Here is a 27,246-nt window from a genome sequence, read left to right as displayed (position 1 = left end):
TAAAGTAGGAACATGTTGGAAGTTAAGCAGTTATCTTAGGTTAGTTGTCTTTTTCTTACTCCCTTGCTATGGTCTCTTTGAAATGTTCTTTTATTGTATGTTTGTTTTCCTTTTAACTTTTTTTTTCATACAGTTGATTTGAAAAAAGAAGGGAAAGTTAAGAAAAAAAAAAAAAGAAAAAAGACAAACAAGGAAAAAAAAAAAAAAAACGATGTAGTGCCCCCTTGAGGAGTCTGTGGAGAATGCAGGGGTATTCGCCTACCCCACCTCCATGGTTGCTAACATGACCACAGACATAGGGGACTGGTGGTTTGATGGCTTGAGCCCTCTACCATAAGTTTTACCCTTGGGAAGACGGTTGCTGCAAAGGAGAGGCTAGGCCTCCCTGTATTTGTGCCTAAGAGTCTCCTCCTGAATGCCTCTTTGTTCCTCAGATGTGGCCCTCTCTCTCTGGCTAAGCCAACTTGAAAGGTGAAATCACTGCCCTCCCCCCTACGTGGGATCAGACACCCAGGGAAGTGAATCTCCCTGGCAACGTGGAATATGACTCCCGGGGAGGAATGTAGACCCGGCATCGTGGGATGGAGAACATCTTCTTGACCAAAAGGGGGATGTGAAAGGAAATGAAATAAGCTTCAGTGGCAGAGAGATTCCAAAACGAGCCGAGAGATCACTCTGGTGGGCACTCTTACGCACACTTTAGACAACCTTTTTTAGGTTCTAAAGAATTGGGGGTAGCTGGTGGTGGATACCTGAAACTATTAAACTACAACCCAGAACCCATGAATCTCGAAGACAGTTGTATAAAAATGTAGCTTATGAGGGGTGACAGTGGGATTGGGAATGCCATAAGGACCAAATTCCACTTTGTCTAGTTTATGGATCGATGTGTAGAAAAGTAGGGGAAGCAAACAAACAGACAAAGGTACCTAGTGTTCTTTTTTACTTCAATTGCTCTTTTTCACTCTAATTATTATTCTTGTTATTTTTGTGTGTGTGCTAATGAAGGTGTCAGGGATTGATTTAGGTGATGAATGTACAACTATGTAATGGTACTGTAAACAATCGAAAGTACAATTTGTTTTGTATGACTGCGTGGTATGTGAATATATCTCAATAAAATGATGATAAAAAAAAAAAAAAAAAAAACCCACTATTGCCTTTCACTATGTTAATTAGCGTTACCTCAAGCATTTGTTGGTAATAGATATGGATAACTTACTACACACTTGAGGTAGCTGTTTCAGGAGTGTGGGCTGTCTGATATAAAGTTAAGCCTACCACCTTTGGAGAATGGATTCTGGACAACTGACTGTTCATGGAATTAAATATTTAACTAGTTGGTATATATATGATACTCCACTCTCTCTATGCTGAAATATTATAGAGTATTATATTAAACACATGGCAATAAAATGAAATCTAATGCACCTGAGTTCGTTAGAAATGAGTAGCTCTTGAGTATATATACCCTGCTAGACACTTGGGGAGAATTAAAGGATAAAGCAAGGCACCTTGGAATCAAGCACTCATTACACCATCTTCAGTAACCTTGATTCATTAACCTAGAGATAGATATCCTTGAATGGTTCATCAGTTGTTTCCTGCCTCTTGTGAGATAACCAGATTCCCTCAGTGAACCGTGCCTGACTGTGCAGCCATGCATTGCAGCCAGAAAAACACAGCAAGGAAGAAATGATTTCTCAACTAATCCTGGAACAGTTTGTGATGAATGGACACTGCAGAAACAAGTCCACTTTGATAGAGAGATGGAATTCAAGTGGAAGAAACCTGGAGAAACATATGGAAGATCTCACCGATGATGGCTTGAAGTCACCTGGCCTTGTCCACGTCCACATGCAGGGACAGGAAGCCCTCTTCTCAGAGAGTATTCCGTTAAGAGAAGTCGTTTTTCATCTCATGGAACAAATACCAGCATGAACCCCAAGAAGAGAGAGCATGAGGGCACCCTTCTGGGGTCCTCAAGGTATTCCCTTTCAAACAGGACAAGCAGATGAACATTGAGACAGCAGCAACATTTCTGTGAAAACCAATCAAGTAAATGACAGCATCACTAGTCGAGACAATCAGTACCTTCCCTACTCATTATTTGGGAAGAGGATAGCCATGAGCCTGAAGATGTGCAGAACTCCGGAAGAGCAGGGCTTGGCTCCTCCAAATCCTAGGAAAGATCCCCAGGAGGATCCTCTTGTGAAGATGTCCCTATGGAAGTGGATCCAACAGTTTCTCCCCAGGCCAGACCAGGCCACTCCTGAACCTGTCCCTCCCCAAGCCACCCCTGAGCCTGTGCCAACTGACCAAAGCAGTGATGGAATATCCAGGTGTGGGGTAAATCAAGAAAGAGTCCATGGTTCCCCAAAATCATACAGATGTGGAGGACTGCTCCAGGATCTTTAGGTATCCCTCTCAGCTGGACGCCCACCAGAGAAGACACAGGAACAAGAGACCATTTGTTTGTGCTGAGTGTCACAAAGGTTTCTTCCAGACATCAGACCTACACATGCACCGGAAGATTCACGCAGTGGAGAAGCCCTTCAAGTGCAGCATGTGTGAAAAGTCCTTCAGCCACAAAACCAACCTGCAGGCTCGTGAGAGAATCCACACCAGAGAGAAGCCCTACGTGTGCTCCCTTTGCAAGAGAAGCGACAGCCAGTCATCCATGTACCACTGCCACATGCGGAACCACCAGAAAATTAATCTCAAAAGCGATTCTGCCACACCAGAAGCAACTGTCCCCACATAAGATGTATTTTATAATTATCTGGTGTTGCCTAATGTTTCCTACAAAATGGTAATTATTTTAGTTATGAGATCAGATAGAATTATTCTGTTCTCCACCTTCCTTTATTATGTGATACCCTTATACAAAGATTAAATTTTACTGAGGAAGACTTCAGATAGAAAGAGAAATAAAATGAAGCAAATCAAAAAAAAAAAAAAAAAACTATAAGGGAACTGTTGATAGAGTATAACTGCTTCATCTCACACAAGATTAACTCATGAGGAATGTAAGCCATTAGGCTCACAGTCAGCTATAACTAAATCTGCTATTTATTGACCACTTATTATGAGCCAGACATTTTGCTAAGTACTTTACAGATATGTCATTTAATCCTCACACCCTTTGAGAAGACTTTATTACCCCTATTTTACAGGTGAGGCACCAAGGTATAACAAGAATAAGCAACTTGCCAAAGTTACACAGCTAGCGAATGATAGAAGTAGTTTTTAACTCGGGCCTCTGTCTCACAATCAGTCCTTTTAACCACTTTCTCCTACGTCATAAACAGTCCTTTTACCCATACTTCACTAGGCAGCAGTCCTCTTAACCACATTGTAACTACTATTTACAATTTAAAGCAACCTCAAGGCAGAAGTCCTTTATTATACTCAGCTCCAAGTTTACGATTTAGTAAATTATGAGAAAATAAGGTGACCTTCCCTGAAAACATTATTTTAAAAAACTCCTTTTGGTGATTTTATTTCCACAATCACCTCAATGATCTATTTTGTAAAAGTTCTGATTTCTTTGGGTCATCAAATGATTAAAAAATGAACATCTCCAAACTTCAACAAGTAATTCTGTCTGTGGATTAGGCGTCTTTGGTCCCATTCCACAGGGCTCTTTCAGAGAGGGTGTGGACACTTCTTGTAAAGAGGCTGAAGCCTGACCTCTGTCACTTGCCCTTTCTGCTACAATGCAGGAGGCAACTCCAATGAGAAAAAAAAGGACAATTATTTGTAGAGAACTAGAGAGATGAGGAAAGTTTCCAAAGTGAGGAAGTTTCCAAAGTGGTTTATTTTAGTTCGTGCTTTGTTTTTGTTTTTTGTTTTTTTTTTCCTGAGAAATCTAAGTGAGCATGTCATGATCTCTTAGATAGAATGCAGACTACATGTCTCGCGTCTCACAACTCAGAGCTAACCTCAGGCATAAACATAAACTAGGCAAGGCACATCCTTGGGCTCTCAAGCCCTTTTTTCTGTTTCTATTTGTATTCTCTTGAGCTATCTCCCTTTTAGAGCTCAAGTGGTCCCTCCCTATTAAAACTTATTCTTAAAAAAATCTCAAATTTTTAAAATTATCTCAAATTTAAAAATAGATTAATAACTAATGTTAGAAAAGATATAAGGACATAGATATTCTCATAAAATTTTTGGTAAAATTTTACATTGGTTTACCCTTTATGATCAGCAACTTGTAACACATCAAATGCTGCTCAAATGAGTATACCTTTAAATTGAAATATTCTACTTCTACAGATGTATCCTAAGAAATATTGACTGATGCAAAATTCACAAACTATAAGAGAATGCTATCATGGAATTTTTTTAAAAGCAAACTAAATGAATAAGAATATGAAATTTGCTAAAACAAATCATGGCACAAACTTACACAAAAATACTAAATAGCAATTACAATTATTTTGGAGGGAAAAAATGTATTTCTAATAGATGGAGTTTCTGAGACTTCAAATGATAAAAACCAGTTAAAGTTATATATGGAAAACTAAAATATTATGTGTATAAAATAAAGATTAGAGTCAACAATCCCCTAGAATTCAAGTATGAACTATCTTTAGGTCTTGGAATATTGGCTGACCTTGTTTTCAATCTTCTTTGTTTATCTCAATCTGGTAGTTTCTAAAGTGAACATGCACTACTTTGGTAAAAAGAAAAAAACGGGGGAGCAGTTTCTGTTTTACTTTGTTTTGTCTTGTTTTTAAGAAAGAAAAATCTGATACTCTGTGAATCTAAGTGGCTCTATGTTTTGATTTCTACTAGTGAAATGAAAGATTTTGTTTCCCATCTGGAAAAGGAACTTTCAGCATTAGGAAATGTGTGCCTAAAAATTTTCCTTAGATATCTTTTCAAAAACATAAAATTGCAGCTGTTCAGAAGGTCAGTCGGGCCAGATAGCTAGCTTTCGGGGCCTGCTGAACATGTTTCCTTGTATTTGTAGGTCCCTGTGAAGCAATTTATATCGGCAACTCCAAAAACCAGTGTATCACAATCTTCCCAGTCTGTACTCAGTGATGCATGATGTATGTTTTCCTTGGCTGTAGATGATGAGATCGCAGAGGAGCATTAGAAGGAAAAAAAAGCAAGTCTCCTTAGTGTTTAACTTCCTTAGATAGGTGCACAGTGAAGTCACACCAGATTCCCTCAGTGAACCGTGTCTGACTGTGCAGTCATGCTTTGCAGCCTGGACGGTCTTTCCCATCTTCTCAGCTTGGGGTAATTCTACTACATCTTCAAAGCCCAGCAAATATCACCTCTTTCCTAGGCACTCTCCACAGCCTTCTGCTGTGTCCCTGTTCTAGTTTGCTAATGCTGCCAGAATGCGAAACACCAGAGACGGATTTGCTTTTATAAAATGGGGTTTATTTGGTTACACAGTTACAGTCTTAAGGCCATAAAGTGTCCAAGGTAACACATCAGTAATTGGGTACCTTCACTGGAGGATGGCCAATGGTGTCTGGAAAACCTCTGTTAGCTGGGAAGGCACGTGGCTGGCGTCTGCTCTAAAGTTCTGGTTTCAAAATGGCTTTCTCCCAGGACGTTCCTCTCTAAGCTGCAGTTCCTCAAAAATGTCACTCTTAGTTGCACTTGGGGTATTTGTCCTCTCAGCTTCTCCGGAGCAAAAGTCTGCTTTCAACGGCTGTTTCTCATCTGCAGCTTCTGTGCTTTCCTCAAGTGTTCCTTTTGGCTGTGGCTCCTCTTCAAAACATCACTCACAGCTGCACTGAGTTCCTTCTGCTTATGTCAGCTCATTTATATGGCTCCACTGATCAACTTAGACCCACCCCAAATGGGTGGAGCAACATCTCCATGGAAATTATCCAATCAGAGTGTGGGGTGCATTTCAAAGAAACACTCAAAGAAATCTAATCAAAACTGATAACCTCTGCCCACACAAGATTACATTAAAGATAATGGCATTTGGGGGACACAATATGTATTCAAACTGGCACAGTCCCTCACTACTCCCCCAGGGCAGAATCCACAGCACTCTGTTCTTGCTAATACAGAATGCGTTGGAATGCTTTATGATAGGTGGCATGCCACTTTATTTCTGCTTGTCCCACTCTCTGATCTGCTCCTACTAGTTTGAGTTTTTAGCAGAGAAAGAGCAGGGAGAGAAGGACATGACACCAATATTTATCCAGTCCCTACTGTTCAACAGGCACCACCTATGCTATGTGCTTTTATTTTTTCTACCTTATTTTATTATCAAATAATCTAAACTTCATGCAGTGTTATCCTCACTTTAAAGTGGAGGAAATGAACTCTCAAAGAGGTTATGAAATTTTATCAAAAGTAGTATAGCTGTTGAATATCAGAGCTAGCATTTGATCCTGTCTATTTTTTTCTGTAACAGTATGTGCCCTCTAAACGTGAACTGTTCATCATTTTTCTTTATAACCCCTGTATTTAGCAGAGTGATTGGAATATTGTAGACAGAAATCCAACACATAGACATTGGATGTTGAATGAATGAATACTTACTTACTTACTTACTTATCACATTTACAGCCAAACTTTCACAATCCGGGCATGCACCAGGTTACAGATTTTTAGTTTGGGGCAAACCATTTCTATTGCATGCAGGAAGTCCATACAACCTTCTTGGTTGCAGAGAATGTTCCCCATGTGTTCTGGATAGTGTATAGAATACCAGGGCATTTGTTGAGCTATTTTGCTTAGGAAAACGAATTTCTCTTTGGGAATCAGCTGGGAACGCTGGGAGGCTGGGAGGTTACAGCTTTTATTAAAGAAATGCGTTGAGAGTGGAAACGCAAGAGGGATGCCTTACATACAGAGATTTAGGCTCCATGAATATTTGGCAATTGATTTAGAGCAATAACTATTAGAAGATTTACTTAAAGAGGCGTAGTCAAATCAGGATTTGAATCTTACCGAGGAAACTTTCGTAAAATATGCTTGTGTATACTTATTCAAATAGTTTATATTGGAGTAATGATAAACATGAGTTTCTTCTTTGAGTCATTTTGCAGTTTTTTTTTTCATTTGTACATAACAGTGAATTTATTTCATGTTTTAAAAATAGAAATGGCCACAACTTATTGTTTTTAAGGAATATAAATCTAAATTTTAGACTCTTCCTGATTATAACATGCATAACTTTTTCTTCCTTTTTCAGAGCAATTATTCATCCTATGGCTTATCAAATATTATCTTGTCAAATATTATTTTAGTAGTGACTTTGATTCTTCTACCTTCCTTATAATTCCAGTTAAATAAGCATTAAGAGAACCAAATTTCATAATCTTCTTGCTACCATGGGTTCTTTGGCTGTAGTGTTTAAAACACCATCCTCCAAGAAGAATCCAGAAATAAAAATTTCAGAGGGTTACATGAATTTTACATCAGCTTCATAACCTGCAAGCTGAGAGTTAGCAAGCCTCAGTTCACCTTTAGAGACTAGTGTGGTCAAGGAGCCACTGGATGTCTGTGATAGTGATAAGGAGAAAAATCCAGATCTCAAACACTCATTGTTCTTGCCATTGAGACTTTATTTCCATTCATGGCTATTCCTGTAATTCTAGCTTGCAAATTGTACTATTTATGACTCCTCCCAAAATATTACTTATGGCTCACATATCTCAATCTTGTTTTTAGCTCCATAAATGTATCATCGTGTGTGTGTATTTAAATCCTATTCTCTTGGCCAGTATTTTTAAAAAGATATAAATCTGAAAAAAAGTTGTAAAAAGTAAACTAGATATAAATCTCATAACAGGGCTATTAAGGGACATAGCTAAAAGATTTAAGGTAAATATATATCATGAAATGTGGTAACCTGGTGGTCAGGCACTCCTGAAATTAAGTTGAAATGTGTTATACGGAGATGCAAGGAAATTAAATATGAAACCCTGAGACACTTATTAAGCCGTCAGTGGGAATCTAGATGATGATGTCACAACCGAGAGAGGAGAGCGGCTCGTGCGAAGTTGGACAAGATCCAGTTTGTGCTGTAGATTTATGCAGTTCATTTTGTCCCCTGACTGCATTCAGATGAGCATTTCTCCGCGACATGCACCAAGGAAATTGCTGCATTATGGCAGTGTTAATGGTAATCAGCATGCTAATGAGCACCAGAAGGTCGCTACAGCAAAGAGAGGTTCAAAGATGTATAACCGAGAGGAAACAGGAACGTAATTCTGGGAATGCAAATGTCTTGTTTGTAGGTCATACATTATTTGTTTTGGTCACTGCATTGCACAGGGAGTTTAATTTAAAGAGGAAAAATAATGAAGCTTTTTGAATTGTGAGAGCAGCCCAGCTTGATTAAGAAAAGTAACACTGGGTAGCTTTGAAATCTGTCATAAGAAATCTGTCCTTTCAGCAGACATGGGATAATACTAAAGAGCGCTGTCCAAGGTGGAATTGTATCTGGGGGGATGCAAAACACAATGGTTTTATTTGTGTTTATTTTTAAGTCCAAAAGTGCGTCCTGGCTATCTGGCAAGGACAGGGTCAGAATATCAGGGGTGAAAATGCTAATGTGCAGAAATTATGTCACAGTATTGTGCAAACAATTTGAGTCTAAGTCTTCTGAATTAAGCGATACATCATTGTTTACTTCAGATGTGCATGTTGGCTTCAAAAGGTTAAGTATTTATTGATACTGATAAAGGAGAGTATTCAACCAGAAATACTGCTGCTATAACTTATTAAAAAGCTCAGGAAATAAATGCTGTGCAGATTTTAGTTTAAGCTGGGTGGCTGGAGTATTCCTTCCCACCAAAGACTTAAGGAACCATGTTCGATCTTGATTCCTATAGTGTTTCAGTAGAAACAAAATCTTAATATCACTTGTTTAAATCATTACAGAGATTCTGTGTTTTTGTTTAATGAGTACTTTTAAATACACTGTTTTGCTAATATGCTCTTTGGGTAGGTTTTATAACCAAGAATGATGCCTTGGAAATGAACAATGGTAATAATTTGCATTTCCCTTGTCTGCTAGCACATGGAATTTGTCACAATATTTCAAATGAATGTTTTTCCCATCTCAAAAAGGACAAATAAAATGGTTCCTGACTGATATTCATTATATTTGTGTGTGTACATATATACACACACATACATACACACAAACATATATATGCACACACATATATGTAACTGACTAATGTAATACAACACAATAATAAGGACATCTTACAACTGCCAGCTTAAGATCTCTCCAAATTAGAAGTCCATATTTTTTATTTTTTATTTTTGCCAGTTTCCTTGACTAAACACCCTCCTTTATGATGTCAGAGACTTCCTTTGTTCCTATTTCTGGAAGGTTAAATGCTAGAGGGCCCAGTCATGAAACTTCTTTGCTGCAAAGAAAAGCAAACTTTAATTGTTTAGGTTCATGCTGGTACAGGGGGCTGTCACCTGTTTTCAGAACATTTGTGACCCAAGTCCTCTCACAAAACGTACTATCCCATCTCAACAGAATCATTTGGCTGGAGAAGAACAGGTCTACATGTCAATTTGGAAAAAAGAAATGTAAGAGAAAAAGAAAAGATGAAGGAAGTGAGGAAGGAAAGGAAGGAGGGAGGGAAGGAAAGAGAGAAAAGAGGCCAGTCACAGCCACAGCGTAGGACTATAGGAAAAATAAGTAAGATAATTATTTATCAATATAACATTATGGGACTTTAACCCAGGACAAGCCCACTGGGCTCACTCTGAGGTTTTGGTTCCTTGCTCTGATAAAAGCGACTGAACTGAAGCAGTTCTGAGTTAGGGAACTCGAAAGTCTGAGCTCTCTCAGTCCGTTTGGGAGTGTGACTGGTTTTAGGAGTGCCCTAGGTATCTAGCTCAGTGCTTCTCAAACTTCGGTGTGCACAGGAATCATCAGGGGATCTTATTAAAGATGCAGATTCAGCCTTAGCATCCCTGGGGTGGAGCCGGAGCCTGCATTCCTAATTCCCAGGTGCTACCGCTGGTCCCAGGCCTCCACCCTAACCAGCAACTCGGGTTGCTCAGCATCTGGCAGTGTTATCCTGTAGACATAGAGACCCACCCTCTACTAGAGACATGCCCCCAGTAAGTCATTTAACCCCTTTAATTTCAGGAGGCTTGTACTACAAATGAATAAATATGTTACTGAGAAAGTTAAGAAAGTATTTCTTAGAACAGTAGAGACAGAGGCTTAAAGGAACCTTAGAACACATCCATCTCAATCCCAGCGGAGAGCTCCAGCCTGTCCTTGAAGGCTTTGGACTCCCGTTTTTAAGGCAGTGCATTCCATTGTTAGATAGCTCATTTTATTTTTATATGTGAAGATGCAATCTGCTTTCTTATACTTGTGACCCACTGGGTCTACTTATGATGTCTGGAACTAAACAGAATAAAATAAAATAGAAAGAGCTAACATCTCCATAACAATTTAGAGCTTATAAAGCAATTTTATGTTTATTATCTGATTGTATCAACACAACCCTTTACATATTTATAGATGTCAGTTTTCCCACCACTTTCTTATCTTCTTTAAGTGAAACTCCACAGGGTTTCCAGACCCTTCACCATCTTGTTTCCTTCATTTATTTTATACTCACTATAGTTTTTAGTGCCTACTGTTTAATTGGGTACAAATTGATGGCAATTAAAGAATTAGACCTTATCTCGGAAAATATTTCTTATTAAAGACTTCCTTAGCTCAAACACTTTGCACAGTTTCTGGAAGTTTTGTTATGTTCATATGCTGCATTAGTAGTAAGTACTCTCTTCTTATAAATAGGAATAAACAATGTTCTTACAGGAAGGAGTGGGGATAAATATTTTTCTTCTTTTCTAAGCAGATTTGGGGCCTCACTTTTCTCTTATCTAAATGATCTGTTGATTGATCTGGCATGCAAGACCCTCTTCTTACTATTAAATACTCATTTTTTAATGCAAAAAGCTAAAGCTTATCTTTGCATTCAGTCTCTTCCAGTGCTATTCTTCCTTCTTGCTTGCCACAAGAACCCTGATTTCACATCAGGCAGCCAAATGCATCAGGGGAGGCTGGACTCCTCCCCAGTTTTTGCTGATGCTGTCTGCCGTGACTCCTGGGACTTGGCAGCCATCTTGAAACCAGGAGGGGACTAGCTGGAAAGGAGATAGTTGATGCTGAGAGGATGGTAGAACAAATAGAGGATGGTGTTATCATTGAGCTACTGAATTAACCAGACCTGGAATTGCCCTAACTTAAAACTTCCTATGTGAAATAATAAATTTTCCTGATTGTTTAAGCCATTTCGTTACTTAGAGCAGGAAGTATCAAAACTGTTCCACTGTCTTTCTGTAACATTCCTCATCTCCTCCAAGGCAGATGAATAACTTGGCCAACTTGGGCAAAATATTAGAGGAAATGAATGATATGAATAAGATTACCCTCAGGAGTGGTAGGAACAATTGTCCAGAATTCCCTCCCTCACTTAGATTCTTACCACCATTGCCCTGGTTTAGGATCTCATCACCATGTCTTGCAGCAAGTTGCAATAAGTTATCTGCCTGCCTCTCATCTCAGCTACTACCTCTAATCCATCCTCTCCATGATTCTGGAGTTGCTTCTGAAAACACAAATCTCATATGACTCTACCACATAAAACCCTTCCTTGGCTCTACTGTGGCATCCACAATAAAGTCCAGCTTATGTGCATGGTTTACAAAACCCTTCAGGACCTGGCCTCTACCTACTTCTTCAATTTCAGTCTCTGCCCAACACTGCCTTGCATTCTGTATTCCAGTCACCCCAAAACTGAGAGTTCCTGAACATACCATGGTGTGATTGCTTGCCTCTGCATTTCGTAGGTGCTATTCCCAGTGGCGAATCTGCTTCCCCAGGTGCTAAAGGCAGGCAAGGCCTCCCTCATCGCTCTTGACTCAGCTGAAGCATTGCTGCCCCTGGAAACACCTCCCAGAGAGTCCCGGGGAACGGTGGTCTGGGTTTTCTGTACTTTGCCACTGCCTCTCTTGTGGTGCCTCACACAGAACAGCACTTTGCATACATCTGTCTCCCACGTAACCTATGCACCTATTGGGAGATGACCTTATTTATCTTTGTATCTTCATCATTTAGCACAGCTCCTAAGAGAGCAAGGCACCAGAGCATACCATGAAGTCTGGCTGAGTCCAAATCCTTTCCACACCACATCCCAGTTATATGACTTTGGCAAGCAAGTTAAACTCTCTGTGCTTCAATTTCTTTACATTTTAAGCGGGGAAGATAATCATAGCTGTAATCAATAGTAGTAATAATAATAGCCTTGTTGTGAGGATTAACTGAATTGATACATGCGAATAAACATCTTTAAAACATGTCTGACTCATAATGATCACCCAATTCATATTACAGTATAATTTATCATTGTAATTAATCTTAGAATTATTGGCACTCAGTACTCATTTGGAAACTGTACTGAAAGGTTCCAGCTGCCTTTAGTCCATTGTCTTCGTTAGAGAACTAAATGGTTTTGGAAGTCTTAGTTTTAAAGGGCAGTGATTTCTGTTTCCAAATATATTTATTGTGCAGCCCATGATGCCCCATGCTCTGCATCGCAGGTTTAGGGGGCACCTCTTGTTTGTGAGGACTTGTGGAGGTGCACACTACAGCTTCCACATGTGCGCCAAACTGACGGTAAATGCATATCATGAAACTGGACCCTTCACCTCCCGTCCATGCCGCGGCTGCGATGACCCATGGGCTCTGGGAGAGTCCAGGAGGGTAAAAAGATTATCTAACAGGAAGCAAGCCAGCGTCTTGAACTCTGACCTGGAAGACAATACTTATGAGCTTTTTAATCTTGGGAATTCACTTAATCTGACTAAATCTCACTTTACATTTGTAAAATAAGGATGATAAAATTTGCTCTGCCTATCTCATAGGGCAGATGGAAGCAAGAGATAAATTAAAGCAAGTGAATATTCATTTGTCAAGCACTTTGTAAGTTACAAAGCAAGAGATTTGCTAATTAGACCATCTGAAACCTTCTCTGAGCTTTGCAGCCTCAGTTTGCCTGACCCACGGAACCTCCTATAAACCTTCAAGGGAACTGCCTTGTGTGGGAGATCTGTATTGTGAGTGTGTGTGTGTGTATGTGTGTGTGTGAATACTTGATAGTCTATCTATTCTCCATATTGTACCTCATATCCTAGTCAAATTACTTACCATATACATATCAGGAGTAAAATGAAAGAATTTTTTCTAATGGTTAACAGACAGTGGAATAAAATTAGCTTCAAACAAAAATGAATGAGCATAATGTTCTGGTTTACCAGAAACCAAGGAAACCCAGTATATCCAGCAGCAATTTTTCTTCTTTCTTATTCTTTCTTTGTGGTGAAGCTGAGAATAATGCCCTTAGGTTTTTCTCACTATATATGTAGATGGGGAGAAGAAATGAGCTGCAATGGTGCAGACTCAGAGACAGTGCAATTAAAAAGGCTAAAGCTAATTTGTCAATCTTTTTTATACACTGTTTCTTTACAGTCAAAGTCACCTCACATCAACTATTCTAACATACTGTAATTCAACAAAAATATTATTTTAGGCATGAGAAAATTCTATGAAGGAAACATATTTGGATGAAGTATTGCTCATAGTGTAATTTTAATTCCAAAAGATCTTGCTAAGAGGGCTTATTTAAATAGGTTCTCCCTGAGATGAATATTTAGGGGAAAAAATTCCTACAGGATGATTTATAGCAAAATTATATGAACAGAATGAAGGACAGAAGAATTTTATTAGAAAAGGGTCTCATTTCCACAAAATATAAATTATACCTTTTAGAAAATATATTGAATTTTATTAATATTCTGTGGACAGCCTGAAGTGTTAATCTCCATCCCTACCTATAAGACTTTCATTATGATGTACAAGGTGTATTTACCCTTTAACCAAATAATTCTTGAGCAACTCAGTGGAGCCTTCAGTTTACAAAGCCTACAAAATATTTTCATTGCAGTTACAAATCTTATTGTTGGCAACTTTTAATGACATATATATGTGTGGGTATGTATATTTTATGTATACATACTCATGTTTTGACACTGCTGTGCAAGAACACATAACCACTTACAAATGATGACCTTGGATTTGACTTCTCAGAAGAATGTTTCTCCAGCATGTATTGTTCCTGTATTATTGTTTTAACCAATATTCAGTAGTAGAGATACAATCTGGTTGAGTTTTTTCAGTGTTATGATTAAAATTCTGCCTTGCTTCATCTTGAAATTTATAGTCAGAGGAATCACTTAGGGTTTATACCACTGAGTACTGTATTTCTCCCTGGCATTTGAAAGTGACCTCATGTAGCCCTTGGTAACTAATATTTTTGATGAGGAAATTGGCTTATTATGATACAAAGAACTTGGTTATAAATCCTTTTCTAGTCTCATCAGTCATTAAAATTGAGTCTTTCTTAGGATAGGCCTTCCTTGCAGCAAACACAAGTAAATTGACCATTGATGTATGTGGGTTTCAGCAAGTTCAAACTAGAATTTAGATTTTAAATTATTTGAAAGTGAAGACTGAGAATGAGAAGGAAGAAAAAGGCAGACCTTGGGAAAAAGACTAGACCCATTTTGACTCAATAAATATTAAGATTAAATTTTTTTCTTTTAAAAAAATAAATTTAGAATAGAGCAGTCCATATATTTCATCCTTCCAGGATATTCAAAATGGAACACAGGCCCCTGTTTCAGTCTAAATACCTGTAAAGTATACTACTGAAAAAATAGTTTTTCTCTATTTGTAAAACAGGAAAAATCTGGCTTAAAAAAACTGGGCCTATGTTAAAAACAGAACTTTTTTTACACTTCAAAAACCATACATGCATACATTTCATTGACTCTTCACTGAGTGGCAGGCATGCAGCTTCCATTCACATCTCCAGCAAGAGAACTTTGAAGACAGGCCTCTTCACAGTACCTGGGTATTTGAAGCCATATAACCTTGGCAATTCACCCCAAATCTTTATGTAAATCTGAAGCCTCAGAGAACATCGCAGGAGGGAAGTCTCTGATATTTATTATTGGTCAAACTGAATAAAATGGAATTCCAAAGATACATTTTAGCAAAAATATTTCTGGCAAACCCTCAGAATTAATGCTCAAATTCAGCAGTCCATAGATTCTTCATATGGACAGAAAGAATTAACACAAAATGATGAACATGAAGAATTGAATATATGTCCCTAAAATAAAAAATGGGCTGGGGGCAAAAAAAAAGAAGATTGTCCCTATTAACCTAATTAGCAACACCAACATCATTTTCTAATCATGGAATTTTAGAGCTATAAGAATTCTGAAAAGATCCTCTAACCTACTATGTATGATTTCACAGTTGTGGACACAAAATCAGAGTTGTTGTGACATTTCTAAGGCCATGTTCTAATTTGCTAATGCTGCAGAATGCAAAATACCAGAGATGGATTGGCTTTTATAAAAAGCAGGTTTATTTGGCTACACAGTTACAGTCTTAAGGCCATAAAGTGTCCAAGGTAACACATCAGTAATCAGGTACCTTCACTGAAGGATGGCAAATGGCGTCCGGAAAACCTCTGTTAGCTGGGAAGGCACGTGGCTGGCGTCTGCTCCAAAGTTCTGGTTTCAAAATGGCTTTCTCCCAGGACGTTCCTATCTAGCAAGCTTCCTCCTCTTCAAAACGTCACTCACAGCTGCACTGAGTTCCATCTCCTTGAGCCAGCACGTTCATATGGCTCCACTGATCAAGGCCCACCCTGAATGGGTGGGGCCACTCCTCCATGGAAATACCCCATCAGTTATCATCCACAGTTGGGTGGGGCGCATCTCCATGCAAATAACCTAATTCAAACGTTCCAACTTAATCCCCACTATTCTGTCTGCCCCACAAGATTGCATCAAAGAATATGGCTTTTTCTGGGGGACATAATACATTCAAACCGGCACATGCAGTCAGCCAATGGCAAAGCCAGGACTTGAGCCAGAATCTACTTGCTCCGATTTATTTATCTTCTAATTGGGCTACACAAGAATCCCCATTCAAACAACTTGTCAAGAAGTAGATAAGATGTCAACCAACATGGAGAAGTAAGTTTGAAATAGAAGCATGGAGAAAGTACTTGAGATTAAGGAGGAAATCTTAGTGATGATGATGGTGTGGTGGGTAACATGTATGGCCTAGCTCATTACATGCACTAGCTCATTTAAGAGAGGACATGGAGAATGCAGATAAAGCTTCTTTCATAATCACCAGTGATGGAGCCTGTCCACTAATGATATGGAATAACTAAGAGAAGAATATATGGAATAGGGAAAAGAACATATAATTTGTGATTAGAAAATCTCAGTTCAAACTGTTGTTTCCAAAAAAAATCTGTATCCCTCAGAGAAGCATGACTTCCGGTGCCTAAGTTCCTTTATCTCCAAACTGGGATTTTTAATACTTTCACTGTCTAATCTAAGTAATTTGATAATATATGCGAAACATTTAGATTAGAATGTGCTTTGAACTATAAAAAATATTGGGCCTTTTAAATAAAAATCTAGCACTGGAAAATACATTGAGGTTGTCAAATGAAAAACAAATCTAGACTTAATAATGATAACAGTAATAAGGTAATTAGTCAGTTTCCCTTCTTAGTCCTGTCCGGTGACTTCTCCTGGTGGCTCATGGCTGATATGAATAGATCAAAATCAGCCCAAGGCAACATGGAAAGGTGAAGTCACAATTATCTATGTAATACAATTATCCAATAAATCAAACACAAGCTGCTTGCCTCATTCACATTATTTGTATCTCTATAACTGACCCAAATAATAGATAATGGATTATTCATTTCTAAGGTTTATTTCTGGGTGTTACATACTAATTTTAGACCTGCATTTAAAAAGTAACATGGTTTTCACAGAAGTCTCTATAAGCAATCTTGAGCCCTAAAACAATCAGTCCTGTGGAAATGTCTTTGTTTTTCTGCTTATCAATCATTTGCATGCTTTCTTATTCAAGCTGTTGACAATGTAAGTTTGGAATACAAAATATATATATATATATATAACAACAGAAAACAAAGAAATGAAAGATTCTCTTTGGAAGCATTTGGTGACTTTAATATAACAAGTTGGCATCCCCTCTGCTTCGTAAGCTCAAAGCGTCACGTCACATGCAGTGGCATCTTTTCAAATGGCCTGAATTGTATTCCTCACTTCCCTTGATTTATCCCTCCACTGGCTCCTGCAGGAAAGCATCATTTTTTTCCTCATGCCCCCTGTATTCTATATTTCATTTCAGGTGTCTATCGAGGCTACGCAAGATAAAGCTCTCTGCTTTCCCTTGTGCTAAAGTTCTATATGGAATCAGTTCACCTGTCTGTCACTCCTCATTAAATTCTTACCCTCTTCATTCACATCCTGATCTTTGCAAATGAACATTTGCTTAATAAATGCTCCCAAGACTAACAGTGCAGAGTGAAAATCCCACACAGCAGTAAATTATTAACTCAGTCACAGAGGGAGTGCCATATATGACTTTTCAGAATGAGTTATTATGTGGATCATCATGTAATTATGAATTTTTCAAGCCATGATAGAGGAAAATTGAATATTTAATATTTTATGGACATATTCTACACTGCGGACATCTTTCAAAATTTTATGATAATTTTTAGAGTGAGCGAAGAGCAGAACAAAAGTTACAAAATAATTGCAAACTTGAATATTTAATCACTGGGGACATTGTTGGTTATTTTTCAAATTACATGATGTAACCAAGGCTGTGAACTTTTAATCATAGTGTATTCAAATGGAAAAAAATAAATGCCTTAAAATCAATCTACAAATGTTTTGATTGTTTAAGAAATAAGAACACAGAGCTTAATATTGTCAAATTGAAACCTCAAATACATAAATATTGATGAGAGGCAATCCTGAGTGGTTTGTTCTAAATTGACTACTGCTGAACAAAAAGTCTTTAAAATAAGTATTTTTAAATGTACAGAATGAATGCTGAGGAATAAACACTGAAATTTATCTTAAAATTCTTGACAAAATAATATGGAAAGTCGATAATGGCGATTTGTCAAAAATTTAAAAACTGTTAGAAACATTTTATAGCTTTAACTGATGAAAAATTAAAATATAAACAAATTTATGTTAAATAATAAAGAACCTGATTTTGTTATGAATTGTTCTATGCCTTTATACAGATTCATGCAGTCTTACTATAGCAAAACATTTGGCCCTTTAATTATCACTCATGTTTTAACTTTGCAGATTAGAATACTTAGTGATTCCAAATTACTTCACCATAAGTCTTTCTCCTTGCTGGTGAGGATCATTTCTTAATAAACTTTAAGGATATCAGAACCTAGAGGTTCACAGCCCTGACTGCACACTGCCATTGTCCTCCCAAAGATTTTGAATTAACTGGCTTGAAGTAAAATTAGGCACCGATGTTTTTTTTTTTTTTTTAGCTTATCTGTTCTTCTTGGATTATTGTTCCCCCTTCCTTAATTGCTCTCTACTGCTAGTTCCCCTACATTCTACATTATAAACCATTTCTTTTACATTTTTCAAAGTTCACATTAGTGGTAGCATATAATATTTCTCTTTTTGTGCCTGGCTTATTTCGCTCAGCATTATGTCTTCAAGGTTCATCCATGTTGTCATATGTTTCACCAGATCGTTCCTTCTTACTGCCGCGTAGTATTCCATCGTGTGTATATACCACATTTTATTTATCCACTCATCTGTTGAAGGACATTTGGGTTGTTTCCATCTCTTGGCAATTGTGAATAATGCTGCTATGAACATTGGCGAGGCACCGATGTTTTTAAACGTCCTTTAGATTATTTTCATTTTAAGCCAGGGTTAAAATCACCGCAACCTATAGGGCAGCCATCCAATTTCGAAAGGACAAAACTTCAGATACACTTTTAAAATCCCAAAGAGTCAAGATTTCACGAGTACTGAGTAAACAAGCACTAAGGATACAGTGATGACTAGTAAACAGTCCTGGCCTCCAAGTGTTCACAGTCTAATGAAATACATTCATAACTGGAATTCAATACAATTGCTACTACCAGAGAGGGCTCTACCAAGTGATAGGAGAGAAGAGGAGAACACAACATTTAAAGAACCAAGATGGACATATTTTAGCCTGGAAATTGACTAAGAAACAAGGTACAGATCGTTTTAGTCTCTCAGATGCTAAAACAAATACCATACAATGGGTTGGCTTAACAACAGGAATTAATTGTATCACAGTTTCAGAGACTGAAAGGCTTGCTTGCCCCAGGTTGGTACCTTCTGGCTGTCCAGTAAACTTGGGGTTCCTTGGCTTTTCTGTCACATGGTAATGCACATGGCAATGTCTTCTCCTTTCTCCTCTGGGTTCTGTTGATTTCCAGTTTGTGTTTCTCCCGTGGCTTCCCTTAATGTGTTTAATTTTCTTTGTTTATAAGGATATCAGCCATATTGGGTTAAGCTTAGTCCACCCTCATTCAGTTTGGGCACCCCTTAACTAATCACATCTTTAAAGGTCCTGTTTACAAATGGGTTCACACCCACAGGACCAGGGGCTGGGACTTGAACACACCTTTTGTGGGGGACTTGAACACACCCTTTGTGGGGGACATGATTCAATCCCCAGCACAGATTATACTGTTTGTTTCATTCATTCCTTTGTTCAATTATTTGTTTAACAAACATTTATTAAATGACTACTATTTTCCAAATACTGCCTTATTTATCATCTCATAGACTATGGCAGGTGTTTGAAAATAAGGATAGTGTACCAGTTAGCTATTGCTGCATAACAAACAACCCCCCAAATTCAAATGACTTAAGACTCTACAACCATTTATCTGTTCATGGTTCTGCAGGTTGGCAAGTTAGGCTGAGCTCTGAAGCTTCATCAGAAAAGCATGCCCGAGCCGTAACCTCTTAAGAGCTTTAAGAAAGTGAGATTTGACAACAATGCCACTGCACTTACTTGAGAAACTGAATCTGGTTTTTTGTTTTTTTTTTTTTGAGTGAATCCTTTAAGAAAAAAATCACATCTATGCACCATAGAACGCTTTAGGTAGAAAAACACTAAACTAAGCCACCAAAGCATCAATTTCTTCTCTCTCTTTATCCATAATTGTTTCCTATCCTTGGATATAAGAGAGGGGGATCCTTCTTTATCCCATGAGACCCTCCCATTGCAGACACCATCCCAACCCTCTAGGAAAACATGACAGAAGCCAGGTAAAAGAGTCTCATGAAGTGATACTGATCTCCAACTTATATAAAATAGTCATGAGGAGGGGACAGGAGACCAACAAAGTGTGGATTCCCTCAGCATTCCCATTGTCCTCTGGAGTCCTAGTATCGCCACAAGGATTGGGGAGAAGGAGGAGAAGATCAAGACGTTGTCATTTGATAGCTGGATTAGCAGGGACAGTAGTGCTCAGAACATTTGAGGCCATGGATATATTTAATCAGAAGTTATGTATTTAGTGACTAAAAAATTAAAAAAAAAAAAAAGTTTGAAATAATCTTGGTTAAGAAAACTTCCAAACATTTTAGGAGACTGAAAGAGATTTGATATCTGCCAGGAGCAAGTACATGTCTAAAGGGAAGACAAAATACTGTAAACATGATAGTTCTTCCCAAATATATTATAGGTTTAATGCAGTTCCAGTCCCAGTGGGAATTTTTAGAGAGCAAATTTGACAACACAATTCTAAAATTTATCTGGGAGAGTATTTAAAAATGCACTAAAGAAGAAGAAAAAAGGAGAATATGGGTGATTTCTCTATTTTACAAATGCTTTTATAATTCTTTTAATTTTATAATTAAACTTGGAATTTAATATATAAATATTTGATGATTAAACGTCCAAAGTGTGATTAAGCCTTAATATATGCCAATCTATTGTTGGATTAAAAATAATGTTATTTCCCTTTTCATTAATCTTTTAAACATACATTCAGTCAGTGCTAACCTTGAAACAGGGACTACGCTAGACTATGCTGGTGTCTGAGGATTCAAAGATAAATAAGATACAGCTCTTTCTCTCTCGAGAGTTCACAATCCAGTGCATAAGACAGAAGATTGAATACAGAATTACAATACAGTGTTCTCAGTGCTAGAATGGAGATAGTATCCTATGGGAGTGTAGAGGCAAGCACCTGGGGAGGCAATGCTTTAGCTGAGACTTAATGGATAAGTAAGGGAGTTAAAGGAGGGGACATTTGCCAGTGAGGCTGGAGAAGAGGCCTTTTACATCATGCCAAGCAGTCTGTACCTTTTCTCCACTTAAGCATCAGGCACTGACTGAGAAGGCTACCACCCAGCAAACTCCCTAAGCCTCCAAAGCTCTGTTCCTGGAATTACTGTGTACCTCTAAAAGAGACATGTCCCAGTACTCCTTCCTCAAGAGCATTTTCATCAGTACAGGTAGAGTTTAATGCAAAATAACACACAGAACTGAGGGCATCTATCAGATAAAGAAAAAAATCAGTATTCATTGGTGAAATATTTTATAAATACAAACTTTATAAACTTGTGCTGACTCACAAATATTCATTCAACTCCCCAGTCATCAAGATGAAGACATTAACAACCATCATGCAAATTTTTAAACTGCAACAAGATATCAGAACACTGCAAGTGCTGGTCCAAGCATGGCTTTTCCCCTTTCTATTTCTATCTTGTCCAGGGTATAAAGCGTTTCAACCAAACGTGCAGAACAGCAGCCAAGGGCATGTACATCACAGGACGAGACGGCCGTGGCATCTGAAGCTTGTGTGTTCCTCCTCAGCAGGGGTGGCCAACTTGTGTGTGCAGGGCAACCTAATGACTGAAGAGCAACAGATATAAAGGAAGAAAAGAATGGAAGACGGGGGTGAGTATTATGGAAGTGGGGATGACGCTGAGGACAGGAAAGGAACCAAAGAGCAAAGAGAAGAATGCTGCAGGCAGCTGACCTCCACTCCCCCACAGGGGCATGAGGTCACGATTGGCTAGAGACCATCCAAGTAAAGCACTGAGACCCAAACATAGATCTCCCTATACTGGTGATGTGGGTCTCTTTATCAGGTAAGCGCCACACTGACCTGTCTGCTCCCAGACAATGCCGTCTAAGTACACTCCTAGGAGCCTTCAGGGTCCCTATAGTCAACAAAGGGTCCATCCCCCCTCTGCACCTAGAAAAAGTCATAGTTAGTAATTTTCTGATTTATTGGAGTAAAAGATAAAAGAAGACTTTCTAAAGCTCAGCTACAGTCAAGAAGCCCTGTGGAGTCTGTTGCTATTGTTATTGCTACTGGAGCACTTGCTTCATTTTGTGCACCATATGCTGGCACTCGGAACAGACCCTTCTTTCTCTTCGCTTTGTGGACTCAGCCTGAATTCTTGAAGTTGCACACATGTAAACTGCTTCAGAAAATATTATCAAGCTGGGGACACAAACATTGTACAAGCCAGAGTCCTTTTCGTAGTGGGGGATACAAATAACAAGGCAACAACGATGCATTTTATTGTTGTTTGACTTTATAAGTCCCCTGTAATGGGATATTTTATGAGTTTCATGTAAGGTGGATATGGGCAGGATGGTTTAAGAGCACCAAAGAGGGGACCCTAATCCTACCCTGTAAGATTGGCGTAGTCCTCCTGGAGGCTCGGCTTGGTTAGCCAGGTGAAGAGCAGTGGAAGAGCTAATAGCAAATGCAAAGCCATGGGAGCCAAGCACATGGCCTTTCCAGATAATTCGAAGCAGGCCAGAGCAGTTAGATCACAAGGCATGAGAGGAGGAGCAGTAAGAAATGAGGGTGGAGAGAGGAAAAGAAGACCATGAAGCCATCTCAAGAAGCTTGAACAATGTTCTGAAGTCAAAGGGGAACAGTTAAAGGGTTTTAGGCAAAGGACTGATGTGACCTTCAAAACCTAAGTTATTTCAGCAGGACCTCAGATCTCAATAATATTATTTAAAAAAAACTTGGAAAATCAATTATGTGGCAAAGATACCCCAAATTCTCTGCCTTCAGCTCCAGCTCAGGTCTTTTGAGCTTCATTACTTAACTCTTTTCAGAGCAGCAGGTTTTCTGAAAATCAACATATTAGGCCCTTACTAGGGAAATTGAGCAGCATTGATTCTGTATTGGCACTGCGTCTTCAGCTTCAGGCCTGTCACCACCATCTTGAGGTGGATTAAAACTGAGCAACACACACCATAACCTATCTTGTTACTTAATTAGGAACCACTGGCACTGGAAAGTCTTGGACACTATGGAAGCTGTGACAGGTACGGAGTCCACTTTGATGACAGCAAATCCACAGGCTGGTGCATCATCTCCACTTTTTAAATTCATGAATTGTACTTCCTATCTTTTGAGCAGTGTTATTCTTGAGGCTGCATGTTTAGATGGAATTATTGCATTTCTCAGGTGAGTAAAATAATTCAGCCTCTCAGATTCTGGAGTTATAACACCGTGTGAGCTATGCAATAACTACCAGATCCTATATTGCCCTGAGTGTTTTCTCCTAATGAGGTGCCTCATTCCTATCCTGATTTCACCTGAGATACCTCTGAGAATGAAAAAAGCAAAGGTGATATTGGCTGGTGTGCATGTTGACAGCCTACCACCCTTTAAAAGGAAGGGTACCATTTACTTTTGTCTTAGTAAATGCAAGCTATTTTGCCTATAAATCTCATTAAACCATGTATGCCAGAATGTCTTCAAATTGCCCAGAATCTGCTTTAGCAGAAAATTCAAGGAGGGGGTGCCCACTCCACTTCCTTTTTCAAGGTTTATTCATTTGTTCATTTATTCATCAAATGTTTATATGCCAGGCCCCATACTATGCAATAGATGAACCATGTACTATCTCCCAAAGCAGGCATAATTTCTGCGCTGTGCTTATTAAAAATAACAAACTTCCCATAATCATAGTTAGCACGATATTAAGCATGATAATAATATGATAATAACTAATATTTTAAATACTTCTCACTAGCCTTTCCGTTATGTATATTATCTGATGTTTGTAACAGCCCAATGAGTTCAGTACTATTATCTGATCCTTAATCTACAGATGAAGAAGCTGAGTCTTCAAGTGGTTAAGTGAATTAGCCAAGATTAGGTGGCTATTAACAGGGAGAATAGGAACTTGAACCCAGGTCTGACTGGAACTGAGCCCATGCCCCTAATTTTTTTATTATGATCCCTGCTGTGGACTCAACAGAGCATGCCGGCCTCCTTCACACACTCATTGTAAATTCAGCAAGCACACATTAAGCACCAAGAGTTCAGAATCCATATTGCTAGTGGAAATTGCCTTACTGAGGGGCAGAGAGAGCAAGAAACTATCTCTAAGATGATAGTAACACCAGGCTTGATGCTAAAACTCAGCAAGCTCTAGCAGGGCATGTGGCCTGATGAAAGGAACGCCTGTCATGCATCCATTATGCAAAGCAACATGCTACAACCCAGGGTCAGAGGCATGCATCAGACAACATCCCTGCCCTAGAGAAGGCCACATCCTTGAGTGCCACACGTACCCAAATCCAGATACTCAAGTACCATGTTCACAATTTTTCCTATATCCACATATTGCATATCAAATATTTTTTAATATTTGTTTTTAAATAGGGAACCACTTTATAACATCACAGTGAATGGAGGAAAAGGCAGAATTAATTATTGCATTAATTAAAATAAACATTAAACTATTAAAATGCACATGTTTATCCATGCACTATGTGAAATCATCTTGAAGTGCCACCCTGGGAAGCACTGCTTGCCCTCAGCCTTCACTCACATCCTCTTCCCCCCACTCTCTGGGCGTCACTCTGCAGCCTCCAGGCCCAGCTCTCATTCTGGGAGAATGCACTAGCTCCCAACCTTGTTTTCTCTCCTCTACTGTCCACACCACCTGCCACCGCAGTGCACACACCAGTGAATGAAAAGCTCAATGCCCCATTTCCTCAGAGTCTTCATGGGAAGCTCACAAAATAGTCTGACAAAGAAAATAAATTCTTTTCTTGGAGAGGTTCAACAACTAATAATTATCAATAATTAGTAAGTCACTAAGATCCAAACACTGGACAAATGCTTTACATGGATGATTAATTCATTTAATCTTTGCAATAGCCTTAAAGGGATGGTACTCTATTATCTTCTTTTTATAGGTGAGGAAACTGAACCTCTCATTGCGACTACGAGAAGGAAGGTTAAATAATTTGCCTAAGGCCCCACAGCTAGTAAGTCACAGGCCTGTTTATATACAGAGTCTATATGCTCTTAAACACAAAGCGGCCCAAATGTCCGTAACACTATAACTTATACCACTACTAACGGAGGCCTAAATTCAGGCCTATGTGATATTTGGCCAGAAGGGTTGCCTTTCCCATCCCACCCAACCCCTTCCCTCCCCTCCTCTGCACTTCTTCTGCCACACTGTCGCCAGAGCTGTCCTTCTAGAACTGCAAAACATAACTCTTCCTCTCTCTCTCTCCCTCTCACCCCTCTTCTGACTCTCTGTCTCTCTCAATCCCTCTCTCTCTCTCTCTCTCTCTCACACACACACACACACATATACACCCAACACACACCTTAACCTCTGCTGGCTGGCTTCTCATTGCCCACTGGATATAGGATAAAGTCCAAACTTTTTACAGCATTCAAGGCTCTTGACAATCTGACCACAACCTGCCTTTCCGCCTTCCCTCTCATGCCACAAAGACCTTGCCACTCTCCAAAAGATGGTGCTCCCTCACGGCTGTGGAAAAGGGCAGTGATGGAATGTGTGGGGTCAAAGCAAGTACACAGAGCTGGGAGCAGGTAGATCTGTGTTTGAATCCCAACATTGGGCGGGCTATTTAACCTCTTGGGACCTCTGTTTTCTCACATATAAAACAGTGAAACTATGCCTCCTTTGTAATAACAGCAGTAGATAATGTGTACCAAGCCTATTTGATTGGCACTTTGCACAGGATCAGGCATCTGGCCAGCCTTCAAACACAATTCAGTCTTACATCTGTGCTCATGTTGCCCCCTCAAAATTGCCTGAATTTGATTTTTCTTTTCTTCTTGACAAATGCCTGTCCATTCTTCAAGCTCGGATATCATCTCTATGAAGCTTCTCCCAATTATTTCAGGCAATATTAACCCCTTCTTCTGCGTTTCCACAGCACTCAGCACTCACCTCAACTGTAATACTTTAAGATGGATTTTAATTCTCTGCCACTTGTCTCTCATTTCTATTAGACCAAGGGCTCGCCAAGAGCTTGCATATCTACTAAGTGCAGTAGGCTCTCAGGTGTGTCCTGAATAGCTTAGTGAGTACCCCCGCCTCTTCCAGACATCAATTATATTTGAATAGTGCTATAAAATAAGACTGACACTTTAGTCACTGAAGCAGAGGGAGTGGGGTAGATTTTGGATATGTGGATAGAGGGTGAGCCCTCTCTCCCAAATCCCAAAACACATCCATTCTCTTTGCATAAATCCACTTTGGTTCCAGAATCTTTGTCTGCAAATGATATTGGTCTTCCCTTAGAAGCATGAGGGAATTTTTGTAATAGGAAAAGATAATGCTTACAAAACCTTTTCATTGTAAACTTGATTATTTACGAACTCTTACAGGAGAGGGGTCCTCTGGAAGCTGGCACATGGTGCTTGACGAGGCAGAAGTCATTCCCTGCCCCCAATTTATAATAAATGGATGTTGAAGCAAATCTCTTCATAATTCAGATAAAGAAAGGGATATACACTCCAAAAAAATCTGTCTCTTCAGCTGCAAAACTCCCAACGATTCTACTTCCTTAACATGCTCGCTCATGGGACAGACCTTTGCTGTGGGATGGGGCACAAGGATGACCTCGGCAGGTAGACGCAACGGAGCTATCAGCCAAAAGCAAACACACAGCAACACTGCCTGGAAGCCGGTGGGTGGCCTTGGCTGGTAAGAGCCCATCCTTCAAGCAACTGAGGCAGGAGCCCATAAAAGGTGTTAATTTTACATGATGTGGCATGGCACGTTTATAAATAAATAACAAATGAACATTCCCCACGGTTCCTCCCCTCTGAGTTTCTGTGTACCTGCTGCAAGCCTGGCAACAGAAGCAGCAGCCTCTCATATGCCAGATCAAGAATTGCCCTTCAAAACGGGAGGGGGGAGGCATTTCTGTCACTGGGACTTGATAACTTCTGATGCCTTCGTCAATGGATACAGGCACCTTAAAAAACAGCCACC

General features: G+C 39.1%; 1 long non-coding RNA gene across 1 annotated transcript in view; it reads left to right on the top strand.

Annotated features, from left to right (window-relative positions):
* Window positions 1-21,796, top strand: part of LOC119507224 — a 42,035-nt gene extending 20,239 nt beyond the window's left edge. Inside the window, exon 3 of the long non-coding RNA XR_005211172.1 lies at window positions 21,710-21,796. This is a non-coding gene — a long non-coding RNA (uncharacterized LOC119507224). The remainder of the gene's footprint in view (window positions 1-21,709) is intronic.
* Window positions 21,797-27,246: the final 5,450 nt, after the last annotated feature.

The sequence above is a fragment of the Choloepus didactylus genome, chromosome 12, assembly GCF_015220235.1.
Source record: "Choloepus didactylus isolate mChoDid1 chromosome 12, mChoDid1.pri, whole genome shotgun sequence".
Classification (NCBI taxonomy): domain Eukaryota; kingdom Metazoa; phylum Chordata; class Mammalia; order Pilosa; family Megalonychidae; genus Choloepus; species Choloepus didactylus.
The sequence above is the reverse complement of the archived record's forward strand: the minus strand, read 5'-3'. Positions and strand labels throughout refer to the sequence as shown.